The sequence below is a fragment of the Cupressus sempervirens genome, chromosome 9, assembly GCF_028749045.1.
Source record: "Cupressus sempervirens isolate cs-2001-9-10 chromosome 9, ASM2874904v1, whole genome shotgun sequence".
Taxonomy (NCBI): Eukaryota; Viridiplantae; Streptophyta; class Pinopsida; order Cupressales; family Cupressaceae; genus Cupressus; species Cupressus sempervirens.
In genome coordinates this window covers 387,153,045-387,180,094 of record NC_143126.1, presented here as the reverse complement: position 1 = coordinate 387,180,094, position 27,050 = coordinate 387,153,045, and positions in this window count along the sequence as shown.

Here is a 27,050-nt window from a genome sequence, read left to right as displayed (position 1 = left end):
TCAGCAGGAACTCCGAGGGGTAGTCACTTGATATGGACTTGAGAGGAGATTGTTCTTGGATGAGTCTTGGTTGGAGACTTGGGTATCTTGATGAGCATTCTCATTCCCCACTCTTGGTCTACTCGGTGGTTTGCTACTTGAGATGTATAGCCCATTGTTTCTCTCAGTTGCATTATATTTATGCTTGTCTTTCATGGATATGGATCTTGAGCTATGGTACATGAGTTAGTTCTAGAGGGTTCATTTGAGAGATGGTTTAGCATTTGTTATCTCCATGTGCATATGTTGTTATTCTGGTTGAATTTTGAAGACGGTTTTATATTGGGCATTTTCCTTGGATTAGGAATGGTTATTCCTTGGTTTAGGAATGGTTTTATTGAGTTTGATCTTCTTGTGAGAGGCTTACATCCATGATTAGTTATATGGTATGGTTTGGTTTTTGTTGAGGCTTCTTGTTGGGGTTTTATGGAGGAGATCATACTTGCATAGTTTACATCTAGAGGTGTGTGTAAAAGGACATGATACAAGTTATGATTTGCATGGTTTCTTTGGTCTTGGTTATCTTCCTGGATGTTTAGTTTTGCTTACTTTAGATTTGAGATTGGTTAGAGATTGTGATCACTAGTTTGTTCTCATGTATGTCATGTGAGAGATGACATGGTTATTCCTTTATCTCTTTCCTTTATTGGTTGTGGTGAACTTGGGAGAGCATTGGAGACTTGTTATGATAGTTGTTCTTATAGGATAGTAGTTTATGTATTGTGGATGTCCTTGATACTACATGGATTCACTTCTTTGAGATATTTTGAGTGGATTGGTTATAGATTTGATATTATCTTTTGTAGTGGGAGCTTCTTGGTATATATGTGGCAGGTATTACTCTTGAGGCTTGTGATTGTAGGTTATAGATTGGATATGTTGGTGATATGAGATTCACTTGTTATACCTTTGAGGTATGGATAGTTGGATGGGTTTGGCACTTTGTTGTGGGTGCTATTTCAGATATGGATATTTTGACAACTACGGATACATGTGATTACCTTTGGATCAGGTTATTGTGCTTGGAATTTTAGTTGGTACAGGATTTTATGATCTTCTAATGTGACAGGTTGGGTGGTTTTCTCTTTGGATGGCTTCTATGTATGTCCAGTGGGAGTGGCATAATAGGAGGTGAGATCATTCATGTTTGAGATGCTAAATACTTTGATTTTGTTGTGGGTACCAGGATGGAGCACTTGGTGTATTTTGATCCATGATGGTGGATGTGCTAGGAGGGATTGTTCCCTTGTTCATTTATGTGGCTATGGATTGACCCTATGCAATGTATACAACAAGTGGGAGATTGTTGAGATAATGGGTGTTGCACACATTACATAATATTGTTATTTTATTATTTTATTTTTATTATGTAATTTTGTGCCTAGATGGACGTGCAACATGTAAAGATTCCCATGCAATATTCTTGATGAGTTGTATTGCAACATTGTGATAATATTTTATGTAATTATTTAATATTGGGGAAAAGAATTAAATGCCCAATATTAAATGTGGGGTCGGTGGGTTAGGTAGCACATTGTTTTAGCACATGGTTTATGTAATACCACTTAGTGGTTTTGTGGGACTTGCTACTATATAAGCAGCCACAAGGGTAGTTGTTGTAGAGTGACAAGGAGAAGAAAAAAGGCAAGAGTCGAGCGGGACAAGGCTTGATAGGTTAGCCAAGGGAGCATTTGTGAAGGTTGGAAGCATGGCATGGGATGTGTAGATTCATGCTTGTTCACATAGTTTTCTCGGTTGTGGCTATGGCCATGAAGGCTTCCATAGTTGTATGGCAATGGTATTTTTTGCTGAATAATACATGGTGATGGATGCTTTTGAAGGCTGGGTTTTTTCCCTCAATGAGGGTTTCCCAAGGTATATCTTGTGTCACAATTTTGTGGGTATGTTGTCTATTCTCTTGCATGTGAATTTTAATTCCGTGTTTATTTTAGATCTATTATGGGTTATGTGGAAACGGTGGTTATATTCTTTAGTGCCAAGTTTCCTTACAACTTAGTCAAAACTACTTCTATTTTGTGTCCTTCATTTTGATAAATGTGAATCAGTTTAATACTTGTAAATGAATTGAGTTGGATCACCAATTTAGATTTATATAAATTCAATCACTGACTAGAAAACATAGTGACTTTTCCAAAGGATATTCCAAAGATTTGGAGAACACAACATTCAAATTAGATAATGAAATCAAAGTGAAAGGAATAGGGTAAATGAGTAATCAACATTGATTTCTCTACATGATAAGAGTGATGGGAGGGAACTTCTTCTCTCAAATCATGTACTAAGTCAAAATCACTTCCATTGTCTACCTTGTGTTTCAATAAATGATAATCAGATAAAAAATAGGAAGTGAATTGAGTTGGATACCCTATATTATCTTCTATGGCTTTGATTGTAGATTAGGGAAAAATAATGAGGGATATCTTAGATTATTTAATAAGGATTCTCTACATGTTCACTAAAAAAAAAATTCCAACCCCACTTGGAAGTGTAAGCATGGAGTTGTCCATACATGTTCTTGGTCTCCTACTCAAGAATCTTAGCAGAATGCCTCTTGGTTCTATTAAAGATCATGTTCTAAAAAAAGTGTGATGTCTCATTGGTCTTATCCATCTCAAAGTGTCTTACAAAATCAATTAATATGTTTCCCTTTCTTGAATGAACCAATATCTTCATAGATAGCAAAAATGGTATAAAAATTTAATCTAATCCCTTGGAAAATAAAAATGGTACCTTGAGAAAAAGAAAAATCTTACATTTTGAATAAAGATCTTTGCATTACGAAAAAAAATGGAAAATTGAAGAAGGAGAAGATAAATGCCTAAACCTATTTTTCTAATGAAGGATATTGCAAAACTAATTGATAGAGTCTTCCTTAATCTATTTTCTCTTCACAAATAAAAGGAAATCCAAAAACTCACCAAATTATTGTGATTAACCATCCAAACTTCCTCCAACATCTAATGATAATTTTTTATGGCAAAAAACCTAAGATTTCCTTTAGATGCATATGTGAACAAAATCTTGCACTAAAAATGACTTATTCAATTACACCATATATAAAAATGAAAGTTATCTTATGTTTGAAGAGTTTTTTTTGAAATAATAATTGTTCCTGTAGAATTAATCATGAATTTTTACTGCATCATCGAGGAATCAACCTAAGACATACTCATTTATGAAAAAATCTAGTGCTATATGTACCAAGAAATAAAGAGATTAAAACAAGTTGAATCTGAATAATCTTCGACACCAAAGATTGAAATAAAATCCCTCTTATGTTTGATGTATTTTTCAGAAATAATAATTGTTCCTATAGAATTAATCATAAAATTTTACTGCATCATCTAGGAATTGGCCTAAGACATACTCATCTACAAAAATTATAGAGCTATGTACCAAGAAATAAAGAGATTAAAACAAGTTGAATAAGATGGGTATGAAAATAGTTAATATCCATGACTGGTATATGGACGTAAGCATAGATGGTCTGAGAATCTCTTCCCCTATTATCAACTTGATGCTTTCATGTGCTTGAATCCTTTCCAAATAGATAAAACCTATAATGGATAATAAACCTCAATACTATCGGTTTCTTTCTCTCCTCACTTTATACTTGATTATGAATTCTTGCTGCAACATTGATATTTTTAATATTTGGGACTCTTTCATTTTCCCTGTAAATATTTTCATTCCCTCTGAAAACTAACACATTTTTTGCATTGTAAAGATATCAATTAGATGAGAGTATTTTATTTTATTTTATTTTTCTTGAAAGGGGAAAATAGTAAAAGATTAATTAGATCATAATTTTAACATATGAATATGTTTTATCTTCTACATAACAAAAATAGGAAATGAATGGTCGATATAAAGTTAGATAAATTAAAATGATTAATTTCTTCTTTCTTAAATTGAGTTAGTATAATTTTGTTTAAAGGTTCAAAATAGGTTAATGCATTAAAAATTGCTTACTAATTATTTATTTATCTTTAATTACTTAAATTTTATGTTTCCTTATTGTTGCTTTAATTATTTTCCATGCAACCTGACAATCTCTCTAAATATTGGATTCCCTTTTTCCTTTTTTTTTTTTCATTTTTAGTCATGACCAAGGTAAAACCCTTTAGTACGCTTTAGAATATGATAACACAGAGTTAGGAATAATTTTAAATGTGTCATGAACTTGCAAGATTTGTTTGTAATGCTAGAACAATGAAATATTTTAACTTATACACAAAACTCTAAAGGGATTTTTGATGATACAAATAATTGTGTTGTTTACTTGGTTACTAAAAGTTATGTGTTTTTATAGTCCTCTTATATTGATGGATAAGTGAGGGAAAAATCAAGTCTTGGTCAATGAGACACAAATATGTGTTTCATAGCCTCTAGAATCTTTTCAAGACTCACTAAGTCCTTGTGAGTTTTGAGTTTAGTGGTCTTGGCTAAGTTATAAGGATCCATGAATTTATAAAAACTCTTCCAAGGAGAGACTCCCCAAATCCCTAGTTTTGGCCAAGTCCTTCCAAAAATTTTCAAGTCTAGAGTTGATTCAGAATATTTATATCTATATTAAGTTAGAATCTCATTTCTATTCTTTGGATTAACATTTTTTTAGCTTGATTATACTTGAAGCTTGCAATATTCATCTAAGAGCCCAAAATGGTAAATAAAATCTCCCAATTCATTTAACAAAGTGTCTTGTATCCTAGAAGATGCAAAGTAAAACCATAATTGGTATGAGAAAGAGAAGTTCCATGTAGTGCCTACCCTCGTTCACATCTTTTCCAGACATTGTTACTATTATTATCAGACTATGTTGGACTAGTTTTACGTTGATGGATTAGTAGTATTGTTTTGAGACTATCAGACATTATGTTATGGATTTAGTGGTTATATGATGAGATCATTTAGACTTTACATTTCATGTATGCATGATGATCATTATATTGCTTTCAATTATTGTTGATGATTAGTTAGATGGTTTATTATCTCATGTGTTTTATTATAGATACTTACCCCATACTTGCATGTGTATGGTGTGCGTGTTTTCATATTGTATGGCATTTCTGATATGGTTAAGGAAGAGAGTTGTAGTCACCTGCTTAGTCGAGATCTACACGATGCACCACTTCCTCCCATTGTCTATTTAGCTTAGCATTATATATATTGTATGTACATGCATGGTTTTTTTGCAGGTTGTAGGTATCAGGTATCGACTTCCCTGAATTGCCAGGATGAGCGTACCCTATTATACTATCTCAATGATAAGAGAAGGGAGATAAATTCTCAAGTCCAAATCCCAAACCCTTAAGCCAATTTTCCTAGTGAGGTAGGACAAGTATCTGGATATTTTACCTATCGAATGTGTTGGATGACATAATTCATTATTTTTAACCCTTTAGACTGATTTTGTGTGAATTGCTCTATAATGGGTTTTCATATTTTATCTTGGAGGTCTATGGTGAATTTTCTATTAATTAAGTCTTAATAAATAGATTTAATTAATTAATTATTTGAGAAAATTAATATAAAATATCATGATATTTGATATTTTGTTTATAATTAATTAAATGAGAATTAATTGAGGAAAAAGGAATTAAATACAAGAAAATTAGAAATTAAAATTAATAATAATTATAAATTAATAATAAAGTAATAAATAATAATAATAATAAAAGTTATAAAAAATTAAAATGAAAGTTATACATATTTAAATAGAAATTATATAAAAAGTAAATTGGAGTTATAAGCTTGCATGGGAATTAACACACCTTTTCATTTCTCATATGTCAACAACACGGGGGTTAGTGCATCAATTAAGCACATGGTGTCTACAACCCTATGGCTCATCTAGAAGGTTGGAAAAGACCCATGCTTAGTTGGTGACATCTTCTAGCTATTTCTAGAAGTATTCTAGAGGTTTCCTGAGAGCTCTTTATATTCAGGCATTCCTAGAAGCTTAGACATAGCATTGGAGAGAAATTGGAGCATTGTAGGACTCGAGAACTCTGAAGGAGGGAGGAGCTTGCTCTGCAAGTTTTCTAAGGAAGAGTGAATTAGCATCAAAATTCGAGTAGATTCTTGTGATTTTACTTATGCTATTTCCGCATCTTGTATTCGCTGTCTTCTTCGTGTCTTCCATATGTCTTCTGAGGATTTTCTTATTTTTATTGTATGCATTCTCAATATGGGTAGTTAAATTTATTTGAAAATATTATATGCATAGAAAAGAACACAGGGCTAGGGATTAAATTGTAGCCAAGCCATTAGATAAACTATTGAGTAAATTTTGAGATAAAAAGTTTATAGAAAATTTTTGAGAATTGAAATTTTTATATTGTGTATATATATGTTTATATTTTTAAATCTGAATACATATATGCATATAAATATATATATAAATACAATTTTATATGTGTGTGTGTGTGTGTGTGTGTGTGTGTGTGTGTGTGTGTGTGTGTGTGTCTATATGCTGTGATATTTGATTAAACTCTCTCTCTCTCTCTCTCTCTATATATATATATATATATATATACACACACACACACATATATATACATATATACTTCTATATATATACATACATATGTATATATACATATATATTTAATTAAAAGTCGAATGACCTATATTTCATAGTGAGCGAATGTTAAACGCATCATGATTTACATTGGAGGGAAGCATTTAAAAAAAAAATGCAATATAAAAATAATAATAAGTAAATTTTGGAATGGGCGGGAGGGACTTATTTCCCCATCCCCGTCGATGACAATGCCTATGCGGACTGCGGTACCACAGAGTACCTGCGGTCTGTAGTGTACCTACGACCATAGTGTACCCTACAATCCGCAGGTCATATATATATATATATGTTGTGACCGGCGATTATTAAACTCACCGTGTGTAATGTGCGGTTATCATATATTTTATTAATTCAGTTTTTTATATAATTCATTTTGTAAATTAATAATTATATATGTATATGTATTTTTATATATATATGTATAAATATATATATATAGGTATACATATGTATATACATTATTAATAATAAATAATTAATATATTGATAGATGATTGGAACTTAAAGAGTAATTCTTTAATAACAAATTATTTTATAATGTTGAGCAATATAGGATCAATTTAATCTTTTAATTTGGAAAGAGGAATATGAAAAGAATTTCAATTATTATTTTGAAAATGATGGGGGTCATTATCAGCAAAATCTATATACAAAAGACATTTAGACATTTAGAAAATTGAGTCTAACGGTTTTTGGGGAGAAACTTTTATTTGTCAATACAATACATGGGTTAAGTAAAACATGAAATTTCTCCACTTGATATTTAAATTGGAAAACGTAAACTGAGACCTTTACATTTAAATTCAAGTTTGTAAATTTAGCAAAACCAAAACATGTGTTTGCATTGTGTATTCTTTATGCTATTGTTTTGGGTTTTTGGGTTGACTAGTGTTGACCAGTTATAGGACGTCTACTAGAGGCTTAGGGGTTATGTGATTGTGATGTCATGATGATGTTTTAATCTTGATCTTTATAAACCCAACCATGGTTATGTGATGGAATGCTCTATGTATTGGTTGTAATTACTGATTATTATAGTTGAGATTCTTATGTATGAGACACTTGACTTAACCATTTTTGGTCATCGATAAGTTATCTTTGGTTATTTTCTAGTCACCATGATGGGACTGAAATGTGGATTTATTCTTGATGATTTCATGTTGTGACATGCTTGACTCAACCATTTTGGAGTCTTCGATCAATATGATTGAGATATATTTTGGTTATTGAGAACCAATGGATACATTTTGATTATCAGTGATACTTCAGTTGCCAATAGAGAGCTGTTGTGATCATGATTTTCTATGGATGCTTGCTCATGGAGATTTGATGCTTTTATGCATATTTGATGATTTTTATTTTGGATTATCTTTTGTGATTTTGAGATTTATGATTCCATGAGCTTAGGGTAGGATATCTGCATTAGTGTCAGGAAGTGGCTTGCAATGGGGGTCAAGGCCCTAAGAGGCTGCTAGGGTAACTCATTGTAAGTTGGATTAATAAGTGATAACATTCACACCTAATACTAACTAAATGAACCTAAAAAGATAAGTGTTTTGGTTCTCGTCCATGCCTTGAGTGCTTGTATAGACTAGGATGGGAGTAGTGAGAATGCATGGTTGTGACCTTGCATTCCATAGTATGCCCTGTCAGTATGAGAGGATACTAGTGGCTGCATGAGATCAGTATGGACCCGTGGAGTTTAGCTAACTGCCAGGGTAACTTGTATGTGATAAATGCAATGACACTTTCTCGCTTGCATAGTAGGTTCCTACATGTCATTGTGTGCCTCTGGGATTAGATGTCAATTTTTGTGCTTGGAACCTTTGAGTTAGTATACTTTTAAGATTCCTGGACTTGCAGAGATTTATGCTATGTGTTTTGGATATCTTATTTGGGACTTGATATTATCTCCTTAGCACGGTGGGAGTGGACCACTTAGGTACCATGCGGTTGAGTGGTAGTTTTTTTCCACTCTTATCATTTGAGATTCATTGAGACATCGTGGCTGATGCGTCCTTCATGATGGTGGATATGTAACCTTTCATTGATGATTAGCATATGTTAGATGATGTTATCTTATGCTTTTATTTTCATATTAGATTACTTTCTGCATATGATATAGTATATGTTAGGAGTGACATTCCTACTATGTTAATATCGATGATCTCTTCGGTGATTTGGAATGTTACACACGGAGGGATGGCTAGGATCCATGATGGTCTAATGATGCTATTTATGATTGGGAGGAACCATGCACTTAGTTTATTATGTTTGATCTTTATGATGGATGTATATCTTCTATCATGATGTATCATGTGTATCATGTGATTATCTTTACTTTGATGTATCATGGATTAGAATAAGATGATATATCTTATTTCACATATGTATATTCTTTTGAGCTTTTTCATACCCTGTGACATGTATAGTGGATGATTGAGCATTTGAAATGTAATGTATGAACATTGGACTTATCATTATTATTTCATGTGGATGTTGTACTAGATGGATTCATTAATGTTAGTTGTTTAGATGTAATTCAACGTTAAGGGATTTTAAAGAATGTAACCAGTTGTGTATGTTATGATTACTTTTAGATGGACATTGCTATTGCTTCCGTTATTATGCATAAGTTATGTGTGGTATTTACTTTCATGTTAACAAAAAAAAAATGCTACCAAACTTAGTGAAATTCTAGGTTAATTCTTTGGATCCCTTGGTGGGGCATTACATTCCAAAGGCCATGAATGAATTATGAAAAATAAAATAAAAGTAATCCATTAATAATAGACCTTAGAGAAAGTGAAGAGAGGAAGTACAAATGAGTGATTATTAGTGAGTACGTATCCACTCACTTATTTAGTTATTTATGTGGTAGTTGTATCTAGGTGACTAATAACTAGTGACTAATTATCCTCTCGCCTATTTAATCATTTATTTGGTAGTCTATTTAGTAATTTCTATTTGGTTGATCTTGTCATTTCACTTGGTGACCAAATTCATCACTTTTCTAGTCACCTAGAGTTATTAATTGAAAAGAAATAAGAGAATGTGATAATTTTTGGTCACATGACTACAATTTTTAGTAGTGTGACCAAAAGTCTTAGTCACATAATCACATATTTTACAAAATGTACTAGTGTTCAAAAGTTGTAGATTTCTTAATTAGTTAACTCTTCACTCAAAATTAGCTAAAATCTCATAATAAGGCATTTTGAGGTTTTATATCACTAAATTGGTTCTTCCCTTCTATCATAATCAACTATAATCTCATAATGAGTTATTCTAAGGTTATAAGTTGATCAATTGTTCAATCATAATCATCTTTAATCTCATAACAAGCCATTTTGATGTTATAGACCATTGAATTGATCAACCTTTAACTCATATCAAATACAATCTTATAATAAGTTATTCTTAGGTTATAGATGATTGAATTAGCCAACCCTTCACTCATAATCAACTACAATGTCATAAAAGCCATTCTGAGGTTACAAATCCCCAAATAAGTCAACCCCTAACTTCAAACCAATAGTAATATCATAACAAGTCATTCTGATGTGATAGATTATTGAATTGGTCAATTGTTCAATCAAAAGAAACTACAATATTATAACAAACTATTTAGAGGTTACAAAACATAAAATTGATCAAATTTTCACTTATAATTAGCTCAAATATTATAAAAATATATTCTAAAGTTACAAATTACTAAATCAGTCAACCCTGCACTCAAAAACTACAAGAATATCATAATAATCCATTATGAGGTAATAGATCATCGAATTGGTTAAATTTTTAATCAAAATCAATCATTATCTCATAACAAGCCATTCTAAGGTTTGAATTCCTTGAATCAATCAACACTTCACTTGGAATCAACTATAATCTCATAACTTTTGGAAGAACACTTTGTGGTAAATCATGTCGAGCGTGAGCGGAGGGATCGGAGCAAGTGGTGGTTTTCAAAATTTGAATTTAGGAAAGGGTGAGATACCTCTGGGCTGTCAAGATTGGATCCTTGGACTGGAACATGGGTCATAGGTGGGGGATGGTCAAGCATCTTTTGGTACCAAGGACTAGTCAAAGAATGTGTACAGGGACCTAGATGTTCCCCCCAAGGAAGTGGTCAATATTCCTTCGGTTCCCAAAGCAGACCAGCAAGGATCTACAAAATGGTCATCTCTTTTTGGGGTCAAGCCCTTAGGTAAGTCCTCTTTCCCACTTATTAAGACTCTTCTTGAGACTAAGAAAGGTTCTTGTGCCATAGCCATCCTAGAAAAAATTGTGGATCATAGCATTCAATCCATGGCTTCTAATCTGATTGGAAATTTTTTAGGGCCTAGACCAAACATAGATGATGTCAAGACCTTCATTAAGAAGCAATGGGCTCTCAAAGGCCAAGTTTTGGTCACAGCTATGGAAAAGGGCTTTTTGTCTTTTGATTTTAAATACATGGAAGATCTATCTAATATTCTTTGTGAAGGACAGTGGGCTATTGATCATTCCACCCTGGTGCTCTAGAATTGGTCATCCAAACTGAACTTGAATGACTCCTTTTTTGTTCAAGCCCCTATCTAGGTAAGGCTTCTAGGGTTACCTTTAGAATTTTGGAACGAAGATGTTTTTGTGGGGCTAGCAAGGACTTTTGGTGAACTCCTATCTACGGATCTAATCACTACTTCCAAGCATCGTCTCAACTATGCACATATCTACATTGGTGTTAGAGAAGGCACAAACATGCCAGAGTTTGTGGCCTTTCATTCTAAACTTGGAGTGTACATACAAAAATTGATTTATGAAACTATTCCTTTTGCCTGCTTCCTTTGCCTGAAGGCTAGTCATAAGGCTAATTAGTGCCCCAAGGCAGACAAGTAGAAGACAAAGGATTCAAATACCTCTAACAAAACCAAGAAGAAATCCAATCCCCCTCACACGTCAGCTAAGGGGAAGAAGAAACTAATCTAGAGATGTAAACCCTCTAAGTCTTTAGAGATGAGGGAGAACAAGGAAGACAAGTAGATTGCCCCTAGGCAGGATGATGCCAAGATAGGTGATCATGCCCCCATAGTGTCTACTAAAGTAGAGCCCCCCATGGAAGCCCCTATTGTAGAAGGAGATAAAGTGTCATCTGGGCTAGAGTAGAGTGTTCAAAGACAGGAGACCCCCTACTCTAATGTGAAGAATGCTCAAAGGCTAGAGTCCTCTAGCCCTAATGGTAGGTAGGACTCTCCCTAGAAGAAGACCACAAGGCTCTTGGTATCCCCAATTAGTCCTTTAGGAAAGGGTTCTAAATAGGAAAATGCTCCATCAGCTCCTAAGGGGTTGGAGGCTAAACTTCTTCATCTCATCAATAATTCCTCCCCTAACCAAGTCTCTCAATGGGTTGATTGGATTGATAACTATTCTCTTGATAGTTTAAATGGCTAGTGTATGATGAAAAAAAGAAGAACCAACATCATGACCACCCTCTACTATCCCCAGTGACAACCAGAAGCAAGGTAAAGGCTAATGTTAGGGTAACACCCAAGCAATCAAGAAGGAAGAAATCCAATCAGCTATTGCAAGAAGAAACCAAAAGAAATTTGGCAGATGGGAGCCAAAGAACCATCAAGGAATTCTCATGAAGTAATAAATGAAGACCATATCTTGAAATATAAGGGGCCTTAATGGGGCTCATAAATAGGAACTAGTTAGAAACATGATCAGAGATCAAAGACCTAATTTTTTGATGATCCAGGACACTAAGATGAAAAGGGATTTGGTAAATAAGATATCCTTTAGCAAATTCATGAATAGTGATGCCACTGACTCTGATGGAGCCTTAGGAGGGGTGCTAATGCTTTATAACAATAGGGCTTTCAAGATGTCTCCCATCTATAATGTTGATAATGCTCTCCTTTGTAAGGTGTCACACATCCATAGTGATGACTCTTGGTTTATCTTAAACCTGTACACCCCAAATACTAAAAGGGATAGGAAAGATTTCTAGGCTAAGATCTTTGTAGTCATCACCATTAACAACATCAACAAAGGGATTATCATGGGGGATTTCAACTCTCCTCTCACTAATGATGTGGCTTTCATGGATGTGGATCTCCTGGGGGGAAGATTCACTTGGTCAAACATAAGAATTGGTGGGGAATGTATCCAGGTCTACCTTGATAGAGCCCTCATCTCTCTTGGGTGGCTAGAGTCTCATTCTTGCAAACTATCCCTTCTCCCTAGAGTGGACTTAGACCATTCTCCTATTTCTCTTTTAGTTTGCCCTCTTTCTGTGAAAAGGACCTTTCCTTTTTGTTTTGAGAAAATGTGGATCACCCACACAGCTCTGGAAACTAAGATTTCTTCTTGGCATAATATTGAGGTAGAAGGTACTTCTATGTTCAGAGTTGCCCAAAAATTGAAGGCTGTGAAAAGAAACATTAAAATTTAGAACAAGTTAGACTTTGGCCACATCTTTTAGGATAAAGATGAGAAGACTAACTAGCTCCATATTATCCAGGAAGAAATTTAGCAGAATGGATATAATGACCAGAATTGGCTGGAAGAAAGGGCCATCCTCTTTGATCTCCACAACATCATATGAAAAGAAGAGCATTTTTGGAAACAAAGATCAATAGTTGATTGGTTGAAAGAAGGAGACTAGAACACTAGATTCTTTCATTTGACCACTCTTAAACATCGGGCAAATAACAAGATCTCAAGCATCAAGAAAGACCAGTCACAACTTTCCAAGGATGATGAGATTGTAGAAGAAGCTATTCAGTTCTTCTTTTCTCTCCTTACCAAGGATCCCTCTCGCTCAGTGACTAATTAAGAGGACATTTTATTGGCTATCTCCTCCTTTTTGCAATCACACCACAACTCTATGTTGAAATTCATCCCCTCCCTAGAGGAAATCTTTCAAGCTCTCAATTCTCTCTCGAGGGACAAGGCTCCTAGCCTAGATGGCTTCCCAACTTTCTTTTTCCATGCTTATTGGGAGGTGGTCAAATGGGATGTCACTAAGGCTGTTCAAGAATTCTTTGGGGCCATAAATCTCTTGAAATAACTTAATGCCACTTTTCTAGTTCTCATTCTGAAGATCCCAGGGGAAAATTCAATGGATAAGTCTAGGCCCATTAGTCTTTGCAACTCTTTTTATAAAATAATTTCTAAGGTTCTCACCTCTAGACTCCTTAGTATTCTCCATTTGATCATCTCCCCTTAACAGACTAGTTTTGTCCTTGGGAAATAGATTCTTGACTCCATCATCATGGTTCATGAGGTTATCCACTCTCTTGAGGTAGGAAAGAAGGAAGAATTTCTACTCAAACTAGATATGTCTAAAGCCTATGATAAGGTGGACTAGAATTTCCTTATGGCTGTCCTTTAGGCTTTTGGTTTTGATGCTCAAGTATGTAAGCTCATTTCCAAACTTGTCTCTTCTCCTTCATTATCTATTTTGGTTAATGGCTCTCCTTCAAATTTCTTCTTTCCTTCAAGAGGACTGAGGAATGGCAATCCCATATCCCCTATTCTCTTTATCATTCTAGCCGAATGTTTGGGAAGACTCATCCTAAGAAAAAGTTAAGACCAGAGTCTACAAGGACTTAAGCCCTCTTTGGGTCCTTCTACCTTCACTCATCAACAATTTGTGGATGACAATATCCTAGGAGGAGATGCTTCTATTTGCAAGGCTAGAGTGTTCAAGGGCCTCCCGAATACTTACACTAGGGGTTTTGGCTAGGCTATTAACTAGGAGAAGAGCTTAGTCTACTTCATCAACACTCCTTTGGAGAGACAGAGGAAAATTGCTTACCCCTTGGGAAGTGGTATTGGGTCCCTATCTACTAACCATCTTGGTTTGCCTCTAGGTACCAAACCCCCAGATTCATTCTGGAACAACATCATAGATAGATTCAACAAGAAACTTGCTGGTTGGAAAGGTGCTACCCTTAGCTAGGTTGGCAAGTGCACCTTGGTGAAATCCATTTTCCAGAATCTCCCCACTTATGCACTAAGCCTTTTTGTTATCCTTGCCAAGCATGTGGAAAGAATGGAGAAGATTTAGAGGGACTTTCTCTGAACAGGGGTTGATGACCACAAGAGATACCATCTTGTGGCCTAGGACCTTGTTTGCCTTCCCAAATGCTACAGGGGCCTAGGTATCAAAAAAATTAGACATCCTAATAATGCCCTTCTTGCTAAATAGATATGGTGTATTTTCTAGAGCACTAGTGTTTGGAGGGACATCATGAATGAGAAATACTTGAGAAGGTAGTCTCTAAATTATTTGCTAAATGGGACTAAGATTCCTCAAGGATCCTATATATGGAATGGAATCTTGAAGGAAAAACCCCTAGTCAAGTCCAAGGCCAAATGGAAAGTCAGTAAAGGAGATCATATAACATTCTGGCAGGACAACTAGATGAGCCAAGGACCCCTAATTAATCACCCTAGTTATGGTAGATGGGTAGAGAAATGCATTGGAAGATTTGGTCAAAGTTGGCATGACCTTTTTGTGCTATCCCAAGCCCTCAACCCTCTAATGATTACTTTGAATACCACCTTCATCAACAAAGATAGGGATTTAGGATGGGTGCTTGGTCAGAATATCATTAGAGCCTTCAAGGAGAATTTTATGTCCTATAGGGAGCTTGCTCAGACCTTCCAACTTGATCACCCTTTAAGATCTCAAGGATCTAAGTTGAAAATTGATAATCCTAGATCAATTATAAAATGGCTTATTCCTCCTAGTGGATGGATCAAAGGAAATTTTGATGGAGTAGCTAAGGGTAACCCAAGAAGAGTAGGATGTGGAGGTGTTCTTAGAGATCATATGGGAAATGTTATTGATGTTGTTTTTGTCCCTATTGGTCACTTGAATAGTCATATTGCTGAAGCTACTGCTGCCCTTTATACCACTATTTTAGTTGTCGATCTGGGGTACTCCAAATTATGGTTGGAAGGGGATTCTCTGAACATTATAAATATTCTTAATAATAAAAATTCTATCTCTTGGTCTATAGAGGCAACTATTATGAAAATCAAAACCTTGTTTCAAAATTTTGAAAAGGTGGTCATTTCCCATACTTATAGAGAAGCCAATGGGGTTGCTGATTGGATAGCTAATCATGCAGTTCAAATGGGGCAAAAGATGAGGTGGCTCAATGACTTAAACAAACATGTGGATCTTAAAGTGATTATTAATTATAATGTTATTCATTCCAGAGTGGGAAAGATTTGCTTGGATTAGAAATTTAATGATTTGTGGGAGTGGCCTTACGACTGTCAGATTACCATTCCCAAGGAGGTACATTCATGTGAAGTCTATGCGCTCTCTGCACATATCCTCAAAAAGGCATCCTTGATATCGTGCCACAAATAACTGGTCTCACTTCTACCTCTTTGCTATCGATATTTGGGTGTCTTTGGTTTTTTGTTTGCTCTGCAATATGGGAGGTGAACTGAGGAAGTAGAAACCCAAAAAATGTGATGATTGGAAGGCTAGGTAGGACGTTTGGAAGATCCTCCAGAAAGGGAAGGTGGTAAGCTACCTGGAGTAGCTGCATGGATTCAAAAGCCATGTCACCACTGCCTTCTTCAAAAATTGGGTGGACAACAAAGTTACTTTACATGGAGTGTTTGTAAAGCTTACAGAGGAATTCATTTCCAAGGTCATTGGCCTCCCCGTGAAAGGCATCAAGTTTTTGAAGCAGACCAACATTTCCAATGTGGCCTACAAAAAATTCTCGAAGACGAAAGAAGAGGAATTGCTATTGGAAAAGAATGGAAACTTCTATGATGTGCAACAGATAAAAGGTGTTGTATTCACAAGTACTTCATCCTTGATGTAAGAAATAAAAGGGTGCATAAATTCCACTTTGTCTTCCTTAACCATTTCATGTACAAGGAAAAAATTTCCTTCCCTTTATATTTGTAGTTTTCTTTGCTTCAAAGTTTGAATGCCCATAAAAAGAAACAGTCTCGGTCTATATTACATGAAGGTTTGATTTTACTCATTGAGGGTTTTTGTAAAAATAAGTCTATTGCTTCGTCTCTGTCCACTGGTAAGCATAAGAGTCCTAATCCTATAAAAGGTAAAATAGATGAGAGTGGTAAAGAGAAAATTAAGGCTAAACTAAAACCCTCTAGCTCTCAAAGACAAATTGAGGAAGAGGATACAGAGGTGGAGAGCACTGAAGGCTTTAATAAGGATGCCCCTGAGAAAGAGGAGGGGACAAATGCTGGGGAGTTTAGCTCTAACTTGGATGGTTACCCAGATTTGAAAGACAAAAATGAGGATGGGAGAGAGGAGGATACTATTGAGGTGAATTTAGAACAAAGCAAGTCTGAAAATTAGGACACTCATATCATGTTTGAGGGAGGTAATAAAGAGAAAGAAAATTTAATTGATGATCTAGCCAACTTGAGTGAGGAGGAAAACATGGGGAAAGTTTCCACTCCTGTAAAGGAGATTAAGGGACATGATAAGGAGGGCCAAAGCCACCATATTCAAGCAGTGTCTAGTGAGGAGGAGCCATTGGATGGAGGGATTCATATTGATAAAGTTGACCTCTTACCACACACCACTGCTAATGACAAGGGTGACTCCCCGGTGAGGGAAACCAAACTCTCCTTCCTTCACTCTGCTAAACAAAAAGATGACTCTTTCCTTCAAGTCGATTCCTGGTTATATAATGAAATAATGGGGCTAAAGAAGAAAGTGGATACCTTGCAACCAAACCAGGAGGCTGACCAAGCTATTATTCAACACATGGAGGTGGAAATGGGAGATATCCCAAAAAAACTAAAGGATTATGAGCAGGAGCTCATTAGGGAAAGTGGAACAAAAATGGAGCAAGTAACCTCAAGCATCTGTGCAGCTACAGTGACACTGGGCAAAAGAGTTAATGAAGGAACCATATCTTCAGAGGGCCCAAGCAAGAGGACAAGATAGAGTTTGAGGAAGAAAGCTTTGATTGCTGTTGCTTCTTCAGCTACTAACTCCATCCAAGACATGGCTATGATTGGTAAGGAGGCTATGAAGATGATAATAGAACTGCAATAGTTTCCTGGGTCTTCTTGTCTAGTCGGGTTCCTGTTTAGGTCTTGTTTGCTGGCTGGCACTTCTGGTTCTTGTGTTTGGTCCTATTTTCTAGCTTTTAGTTTTTATCTTGTATTGTAGGTTCCAGGTCCTTGTAAAACTTGGGTACTTTATCTGGACTTTTTTAGTGGTTTCAGGTCCCTATAAAACTTGATTTTGGATCTACTTTGCTATAGGTTTATGGGCTCTTTCCTATTGGATGGCTTGTTTTTTCCTTTTTTGAGGATGTGAAAGGGTTTCGGGGTCCCTTCAAAACCTATTTTTACCGTAATCTAAAACAAAGATAGGGATTCTATTAACTAGGGAGATAGCTCAAATGGGCAATACTCTATCACCTTTGGCTACTTCTCTCTATGGGATAGATTGGAGAAGCCCATTTGGGCCAAAAACTAGATTTCTAGTCTCATCCCCAAAATAAATATCTTCTTCTGGCTTCTCCTACAAGAAAAAATTCTCACCTTGGATAATTTGGCCAAGAGGGGCCAAATAATCCCCAATAGGTGCAGTCTTTGCAAGAATGACCTGGAAATGGTTAATCACTTATTCATCCATTGTTCCTACTCTTCCAAGGTTTGGAACCTTTTGACCAAGGATTTTGGTTTTAGTTGGTGCCCTTTGGCTAATATCCAAGACCTCCTTGACCAATGGAGTAGCCACCACTCTAGTTTGAATTCTCAATTAATTAGCTCCTAGACTCTCTGGTACTTTTGCTAGGGAATCTAGAAAGAGTGCAACAATAGAATATTCAGGGATAGAGAGTCTCTAGAGTTCATTATTGTAGAGAAAATTGAAGGACTCATTAAGGAGAGCTTTACTACTTCAAAGGGAAGTAATATAGAGGAAGGCAGGAACAATAGACAAAGAAAATAAGATACACATAGAAAAAGATAGGAAGTCAGATGGTCTTTCCCCCTGGGGACTAGCACAAAGCCAACTTTGATAGTGTGGCTAAGGGGAACCCTAACCCAGCTAGACACATTGTCAACATGGCTCTGGCCTCTGGGATCAAGCACCTTTGGTTGGAGGGGGAATCTTTAAACATCATCAACTGCATCAAAGGCCATACCATGCCTTCCCAGATGATTGCTAATGTCATTGAGGACCTCAAATCTAACTTCAGCAAGTTCAAAAAGACTTTTTTCAGCCATGTTTATCGTGAGGCCAACTCAGTTGCTGATTGGTTTTCCAATGATGCAGTCACTAGAAACTCAAAAATCACATGGACAAACGATGATGACATCCCACCACTAGTGATTTAGTTAATTTGGCAGGACCAAATTTAGGGTATTAATATAATCCCTTTTTAATTATGAAAGGATATGCCATATTGCACGTCAGCAGGGGAGTAATTAAAATTCATGCAGAGCTCTTTACAATTCATAAAAGCGAGTAAAAATGGCATGCTTCAAGGGTTGGCTTGAATAGAACCACTAAAAATTGTAAAAATGTTTTTGTTTTTAGCATCTCAAAGAAGACTGTGGTCTGCAAAACTGCTAGTAGAATAGGGTTTGTTGAGCTGAAGGAAGCCATGGTCAGGGAAAGAATCAGAAGGGAGCCTTCAAGGGAGTCAAAAAATTGGAAGGAGAAGGAGAAGGTTTGGCACAAGCTCAAAAAAGGTGGTATTACCAAGTTTCTTGAGAAGCTTCGCAATTTTGATGTAGGGGTCACCAAGGTTATGGTGGACACATGGAAAAATGGGAGAGTCAAAATTGATAGTGTCACTCATCAAATCACTAAGGATGTGATTGCACAAGTGATGAAAATCTCTTAGGAGGGAATAAAATTCTATAGAGACAAAAAGATGTCGGCCAATGCAGTCAGTGAATTTGTTAAGGATGACGTTGAAAGAAACAAACTTGTCAAGGTTGAAACTTATTATGAGATGAAATCCATCAAAAATTTGTGGAGGTATGTTCTTAGGGTCATTATTAAATATATTACCCTTGATTCCAAGTTTTACAGGATTAGAATGCACCATTTTATTTTGTTAAATCACTTTAGGCATGGAGTCAAAAAAATTGTTCCTTTCTATCTTTTTACTTCTATGTCTAAGGGAATAGAGGGTTTCAAGAGAAAACTCACTACTAATCCTACCCTCCATGAAGGCCTTCTCCTCCTGCTTTATGAGTTTTTGAAAACCCAAACTAGGGGCAAATCCATTGGTGACTAGGGCTATGCTTCTAAGGATATCATCAGTTCAAATTCTAGGGATGTTCAATGTGTTAAAACTAAGGATGAGGAAAATTCCACCAAAGCCATCCCAGCTGCCTACATTCCCCATATTCCTAGTAGAAAGAGCCCTAGAAGTCTTCCTCCCATTCCCCCAAAGCCAGAGCCTCATATGGAGGAGGACAATGAGGAAGAAGAGGAGACTGACACTGACTCTAAGGATGAAGACAAGGAGAAGGGGAAGGATAATGCGAAGGAAGAGGAGAAGGGGAGGGAAGGTGATAAGGAGGAGTTGGCCCTTAATGTTTCCCTAGGAAACCCTAGGAAAAGAAAAGTTAACTAGGCCCTGTTTCAGGAAGACACTAATGCCTAGGTTTCTAAGTATCCTGGCCCTATCCCACCCATTTCTCTGCCTAAGGAGATGATTGAAATTATGGTGGAAAAAGGTAAGGAGGTGATAAAGAAGAATAGAAGAAGGGCATGGAGGAATTCCAACAGGATACTGCTAGGTTGGGAATTGTTCATGAGCTAATGAACATATAGGTGATGGGGGACATTGATGACATAATCCACTATGATGATCGACCCTGCTATGGTTTTCTTATCTATTAGCGCTTGAGAAACTAGCTTCAACCTCCTGAACAACGTAAAGAATAGCATGATAGATAATTTCCAATCTATCAAATGGTTGTTTCAAGAAATTGAGGAACTTAAGGAAAAGAAAAATCAAGAAAGCAACCAGAATATCCGCAGTGACCAAGTGAACACTGGAAAGAAGACTGATTAGGATGGTAGCCAGAAGAACTACAAAATCTAAGGTATCAATTCTGAATAGGAGGATAGATTATCCCTAGTTGAACAAAAAGTCTAGAGGATTGAATCCATCCACTAGATTTTGACAAAACAAATGATGGACACTTTGCATACCCTGAATGAGAACATTATCAATCTAGTGGATTCTTTGATGAGAGTTGGCCTTGGCAAAGATATGATGGAGAAGACCAGTCTGGACATTGGCCAATTGAGGATGTTCTAAAGGAGTCCAGGGACCAGGTGGATACCCAGAACAAGGACCAAGAAGGAGAGAATAGTCAGAAGGAAAATGAAGCTGCAGAAACCCTATAGGACTTGGATAAGGAGAATCATTAGTTTGCTTTCTCTTTTTGTTTCTATTCTAGGGTAGGTTGTTAGCTTTTGCCTCCTAGCCTTGGGCTTGATGTTTGTTTTTTAGTTTTTTGTAGCAGTTTCTTGTTAGTTGGACTTTGTTAAATATTTATTTTTTAGATATGTTGTAAAACTTTTGGGTTTCATGATCCCTATAAAACCTATTTTACTTAATCAAAAACTATAATCTCATAATGAGCCATTTTGAGGTAAAAGGTTACCAAATTGGTCAACCCTTCACTCAAAATTAGCTGCAATCTCATAAAAAGCCATTATGAGGTTACAGATTTCCTAATTAGTCAGTCATTCACTCAAAATTAACTACAATCTCATAATAAGCCATTCTTATGCTATAGATTTCTAAATCATTCATCACTTTAGTTAGAATCACCTACAATTACATAACAAGCTATTCTAAGGTTAAAGATGACCTAATCATCCAACCATTCAATCAAAATCAACCACAATCTCAAAATAAGCTATTTTGAGGTTGTAGATCACCAATTAGCTAACCCTTCACACACAATTAGATACAATCTTATAACAAGCCATTCAAAGCTTATAGATCACTGAATTAGTTAACCCTTCAATTAGAATCAACCACAATATCATAAAAAGCTATTTTGAGGTTGCAAATCACATAATTAGTCAATCATTCACTTAAAATCAACTAAAATCTCATAACAAGCTATTTTGAGTTTTTAGGACACCAAATTGATCAACCATTCAATTAGAGGCATCTATAATCTTATATCAAGCCATTATGAGGTTATAGATCACCAAATCGGTCAATCATTAACTTAAGCTTAGTTGCACTCTTATAACAAGTCATTCTAAGGTTACAAATCACCAAATCTATCAACCATTCACTTAGACTCAGCTGCAAACATATAACAAGACATTATGAGGTTATACATCATCAAATCAATCAACCCTTGACTCAAAAATCAATTATGTCATAACGAGCCATTGTGAGGTACAGATTATTGACTTGGTCAACTATTCAATGAAAATTAGCTTCAATCTTATAACAAACCATTCTAAGGTGAATTGGTTAACCCTTTACTAAGAATTAGCTCCAATCTCATTACAAACCATTCCAAGGTTTCAATTCCTTCAATTGGACAATCCTTTACTTATAATCAACTATAATATCATAACAAGCCCTTTTGAGGTTATAGGTTGCCAAATTGGTCAAACCTTGACTTTGAATAAGTTATAGCGTAATAATAATCCATTAAGGTTACAAACCAAGAAATCCATCAATTATTCACTCAGAACTAGTCACAATTTTATTAAAAACATTTCTAAGGTTACAGATCATTGATTCAGTCAACCGTTCACTCAAAATTAGCTACAATATCATAATAAGCCATTTTGAGGTTCCAAATTACTAAATTTCTCAACCATTCAATCAAAATCACCCATAATCTCATAACAAGTGATTATAAGATTCTAGATCATAGAATTGGTTAAAATCTTCACTCCAAATTAGATACAATCTCATAACAAGCCATTCTATGGTTACAAATCATCGAATCAGCCAACCATTCAATCAGAATTAGCCAAAATCTTATAACAAGCCATTTTGAGGTTGTATATCACCAAATCAGTTCACACTTTACTCAAAATCATCTACAATCTCATAGTAAGACATTCTAACCTTATAGACCGTCGAATCGGTTAACCCTTTAGTTAAAATTAGCTACAATATCATAATAAGTTATTTTAAGACTGAAGATCATTGAATTGATCAACCATTCAATAAGAATCAGCCAAAATCTCATAACAAGTCATTCCAAGGTTACAAATCATCGAGTTGGTCAACCCTTCACTTAGAATCAACTATTATCTCATAATTAGCCATTCTAAGGTTACAAATTGCCAAATCAGTCACCCCTTCACTTATAACTAGCTATAATCTCATAACAAGTTATTCATAGGCCATAAATCTCCAAATTGGTCAAACCTTCACTTTGAATCAACTATAATATCATAACAAGCCCTTTTGAGGTTACAAATAACCATATTAGTTAGTCACTCAATCAAAATAAGTCATAATCAAGTCATTCTCAAGTTTTAGATAACTGAATCAATTAACCCTTCATACAAAATCAAGTAACAAGCAAGCCATTATGAACTTACTGGTCATTGAATCGATCAATTATTCAAGTAGCATCAACTACAACAACTCATTTTGAGGTTATATATCACTGAATAAGTAAATCCTTCACTCACAATAAGGGTTTAGGGTTTAGGGTCACATGTGTAGGGTTAAGGATGGAGGGATAGAAGTTTAGGGTTTAGGGTTTAATATTTAGGTTTTAGGGTTTAGGGTATAAGGTTTAACTTTTATGGTTTTAGGTATAGGGTATAGGTTTAGGGAGAATTTTTGATTTAATAAGTTTAGGGTATAGTGTTTAAGGTCTAGGGTTATAGGTTTAGGGTTATAGGGATAGGCTTAATAGTCTTTAAGGTATAGGGTTATAAGTTTAGGGATGAGGGTTTAGGGTTCAACATTTAGGGTAAAGGGATTAGGGTTTAGGGTTTAGGGTTACAAGTTTGGGGTTTAGGATTACAAGTTTAGGATTGAGGTTTTAGAGTTTAGGGTTCAGGGTTACAAATTTAGGGTTTAAGTTTAGCATTTAGGGTTTAGAGTTTAGGTAAAAGGATTAGGGTTTAGGGTTACAAGTTTACAATTTTAGTTTTATGGTTTGGGGTTTAGGGTTACAGGTTTAGGATTTAGGGTTACTAGTTTAGGGTATAGGGTTTAGGGTTTAGGGTAAAGAGATTAGGGTATAAGGTTTAGAGTATAGTGTATAGAGATTAGGGTTTAGGGCTTAAGGCTTAGGGTAAAGAGGTTAGGGTTTAGGGTATAGTGTATATGGTTTACGGTTAGAAGATTAGGGTTCAGGGTTATAGTTATCAAATTTAGGATCACATGTTTAGGATTTAGGCTTTAAGGTTTAGGGTTAGGATTATAAGTTTAAGTTTTATGGTATTGGATTTATAATTCAAGGTTTAATGTTTAGGGTTATAGGGTTAAGGTATAAGTTTACGAGTTTAGGGTTTGGGGTATAGGGTTTAGGGTATAGGGTTATAGGGTTAGGGTATAAGTTTACTAGTTTAGGATTGCAAGGTAAGGGTTTAGGGTTAGAAGTTTAGGGTTTAGAGTGTAGGGTTAAGAGATTAGGGTTTAGGGGTTAGGGTTATAGGTTTGGAGTTATGTGTTTAGGATTGAGGTTTTATAGTTTAGGGTTTAGGGTCATAATAAGCTATTATGATGTTATATATCATTGAATTGGTCAACTCTTCACTCAGATTACAATCTCATGACAAGTCATTCTAAGGTTACAAATTATCAAATTGGTAAACCATTCACTCAAAATTAGTTACAATTTTATAACAATCTTTCACAAGTTAGAGATCGCAAAATTAGTCAACCCTTCACTTAGAATAAGCTACAATCTCATAAGCCATACTGAGGTTCCAAATTACTCAATTAGTCAACTTTTAATCAGAATAAACGAAAATCTCATTACAAGCCATTTTGAGGTTCTAGATCATTGAATTGGTCAACCCTTTACTCCAAATCAAATAGAATAAAAAAACAAGTCATTTTGAGGTTAAAAATCATTGAATCAGTCAACCATTTAATCAAAACTAGCCATAGTCTCATAACAAGCCATTTTGAGGTTATAGATCACCAAATTAATCAAACCTTTACTCAAAATCATCTAAAATATCATTACAAGACATTCCAACCTCACAAATAACTAAATCAATCAACCCTTTAGTTAAAGTCATCTATAATTTTGTAATAATCTATTCTAAAGTCTTTAGATCATGAACTAATCAACCATTCAATTAGAGTTAGCTATAATCTCATAACAAATCATTCTTAGGTTACATATCACCAAATTAGTCAACCCTTTGCTTAGAATTGGCTATAATCTCATAAAAATTTATTGTATGAAGAATCAAATAGAATTGTGGAAAGATTTACTTGAGTTCACTAATTGAATCCTATGTTTGAAATGATTCACTTCCCTATAGTTGCATCTTAATTTTAAATATAATATTTAAATGTTAGACTAATATGCTTTTAACCATATTAGAACTATTGCATTCTATCTTATAAATCATCCCAACCCATAAGGAAATAGAAATATACTATAAAAATAGACCTAAAAAAAAACACCTTATGTGAGATAGAAAAAATAAAAAAAGGAAAATACATGTTAAAAAGGGGGTAAAAGAGCATCTATAGGATGCTATAAAATGTATGGCCAAATGAAACTAAAAATTCCAACAAAATACCATAGAGAATATTCTTAAATATTCCTCCCATAAAGAAACACTTAATATCCCTTTTACCTGCCTTAATATAAACTAATTTGCATATCTTTGATTTCATGTGAGGGAGAAAGTGTCATAAGTAAATTAAATATCAACAAAAATTAAGCCTTGGAGGAGATATGTCATGTGAGACACACCTCCCACTTGCCATCCTCCTCAAAAAATACCACACACATGTTTTTTAAAAGGGTGCTGATCTTGTTTAATGCCTTGGCAATGTATACAACAGAAGGAAATTTATTGCATTTACTTCATTCCCCCCACGTATGCAGGAGGTGGGAGAACATGTGGGTGACTTGGGGGAGCATGGGGGTAGTTAAGAATGCAACCACTTGGCCACTTTCCAAGTGGTATTAGGGTTAAGGTATAAGTTAGGGTGTAGGGTAGGATTATAGAGTAAAGTACGTTGTTATAATTTATGTAATATTAGTAGTTACATAATGTGTTGTTTAGTAGTGAGTTACTAATTTTAATATTATGAGTTAGATAATAGTATATAGCAAGTATGGTTTAGTGGTAATGAGTTAGATTAGTATAAAGGTATTTCTTTTTAGTTTGAACATTTAATTTGTATGGGGAATGTTTCTTTTGTATTTAATAGTATTTATTATTTTTTAGAATTTATAAGATCAGTATTGGTTAGGATGTAGAGACTCATTGAATAACTAGTGCTAGGAGATGACCAATGACTTGTAAATTTAAGGGGACTAAGGTAGTTTGGATATTAAGAAAACATAGTTTAGTTTATTATTTTAGTGATTTGGGGGAAATGATAGAATAGTGTATCATGATGCATTTGAAATTTAATTTTTCAAGTTAGTAGTTATTCAATGGGTCGAGTTATAGAAGACTCATGGGTTAGAGATATATGGAACTAGGAGTATGAAAGAAAAGTTGTATTTTAAATATGTATTAGGTTTGGTTATAATTTTGTAATCTAGATTTAGATATTTGAACATTATTAGAATGATGTTTAAATAAAAATAAAAAATAGGTATAGGGTGCTCAAGTTAGTAGTTTGGCTAACAAAAGATGTTAAAAGTTCAGTGTTATAGATTGTAGTTGACTAGGTAACTTGATAAGATAAGTTGGGTTAGGATTAGGAGACAAGATAGAAGTTGTAAATAGTTTACTAGTAATCATTTAATGTTTTTAATTAGTTCTAAATAGGTTATGATAATAACTAGAATTAAGTATTAGTATATAATGATTGATTGACCTTTAAATACAGAGTTAGTTTCTTCTAAGTGGATTGACCTAGCAAAGTGTAATAGGGGATAGCATCAAATTCAAATATAATATAACCAATGTTTTGTTTAGATCAATGTTGTGAAATATAATATAGTTAAGTAAGGTTTAATTAACCATTAATTAGGGTTACAACTTGAATGAGTCAATTTTGAGGTGTTCTTATGTTTTCAAGCTGGAAGTGGAATCATGTGAATCTAACCCTTCTGAAACTAAATTTATCAATCTCAAATTTCAAATTGGGAACTTGAAACCCCAAATATAAAAATATTGAGGTATATTCCCACCCTCATGATAAAAGGCGAGACTTGTGATTTTAACTCTACTGAAAGCTAAACCTTTCCAACTCAATTTCAACTCAAGATATTA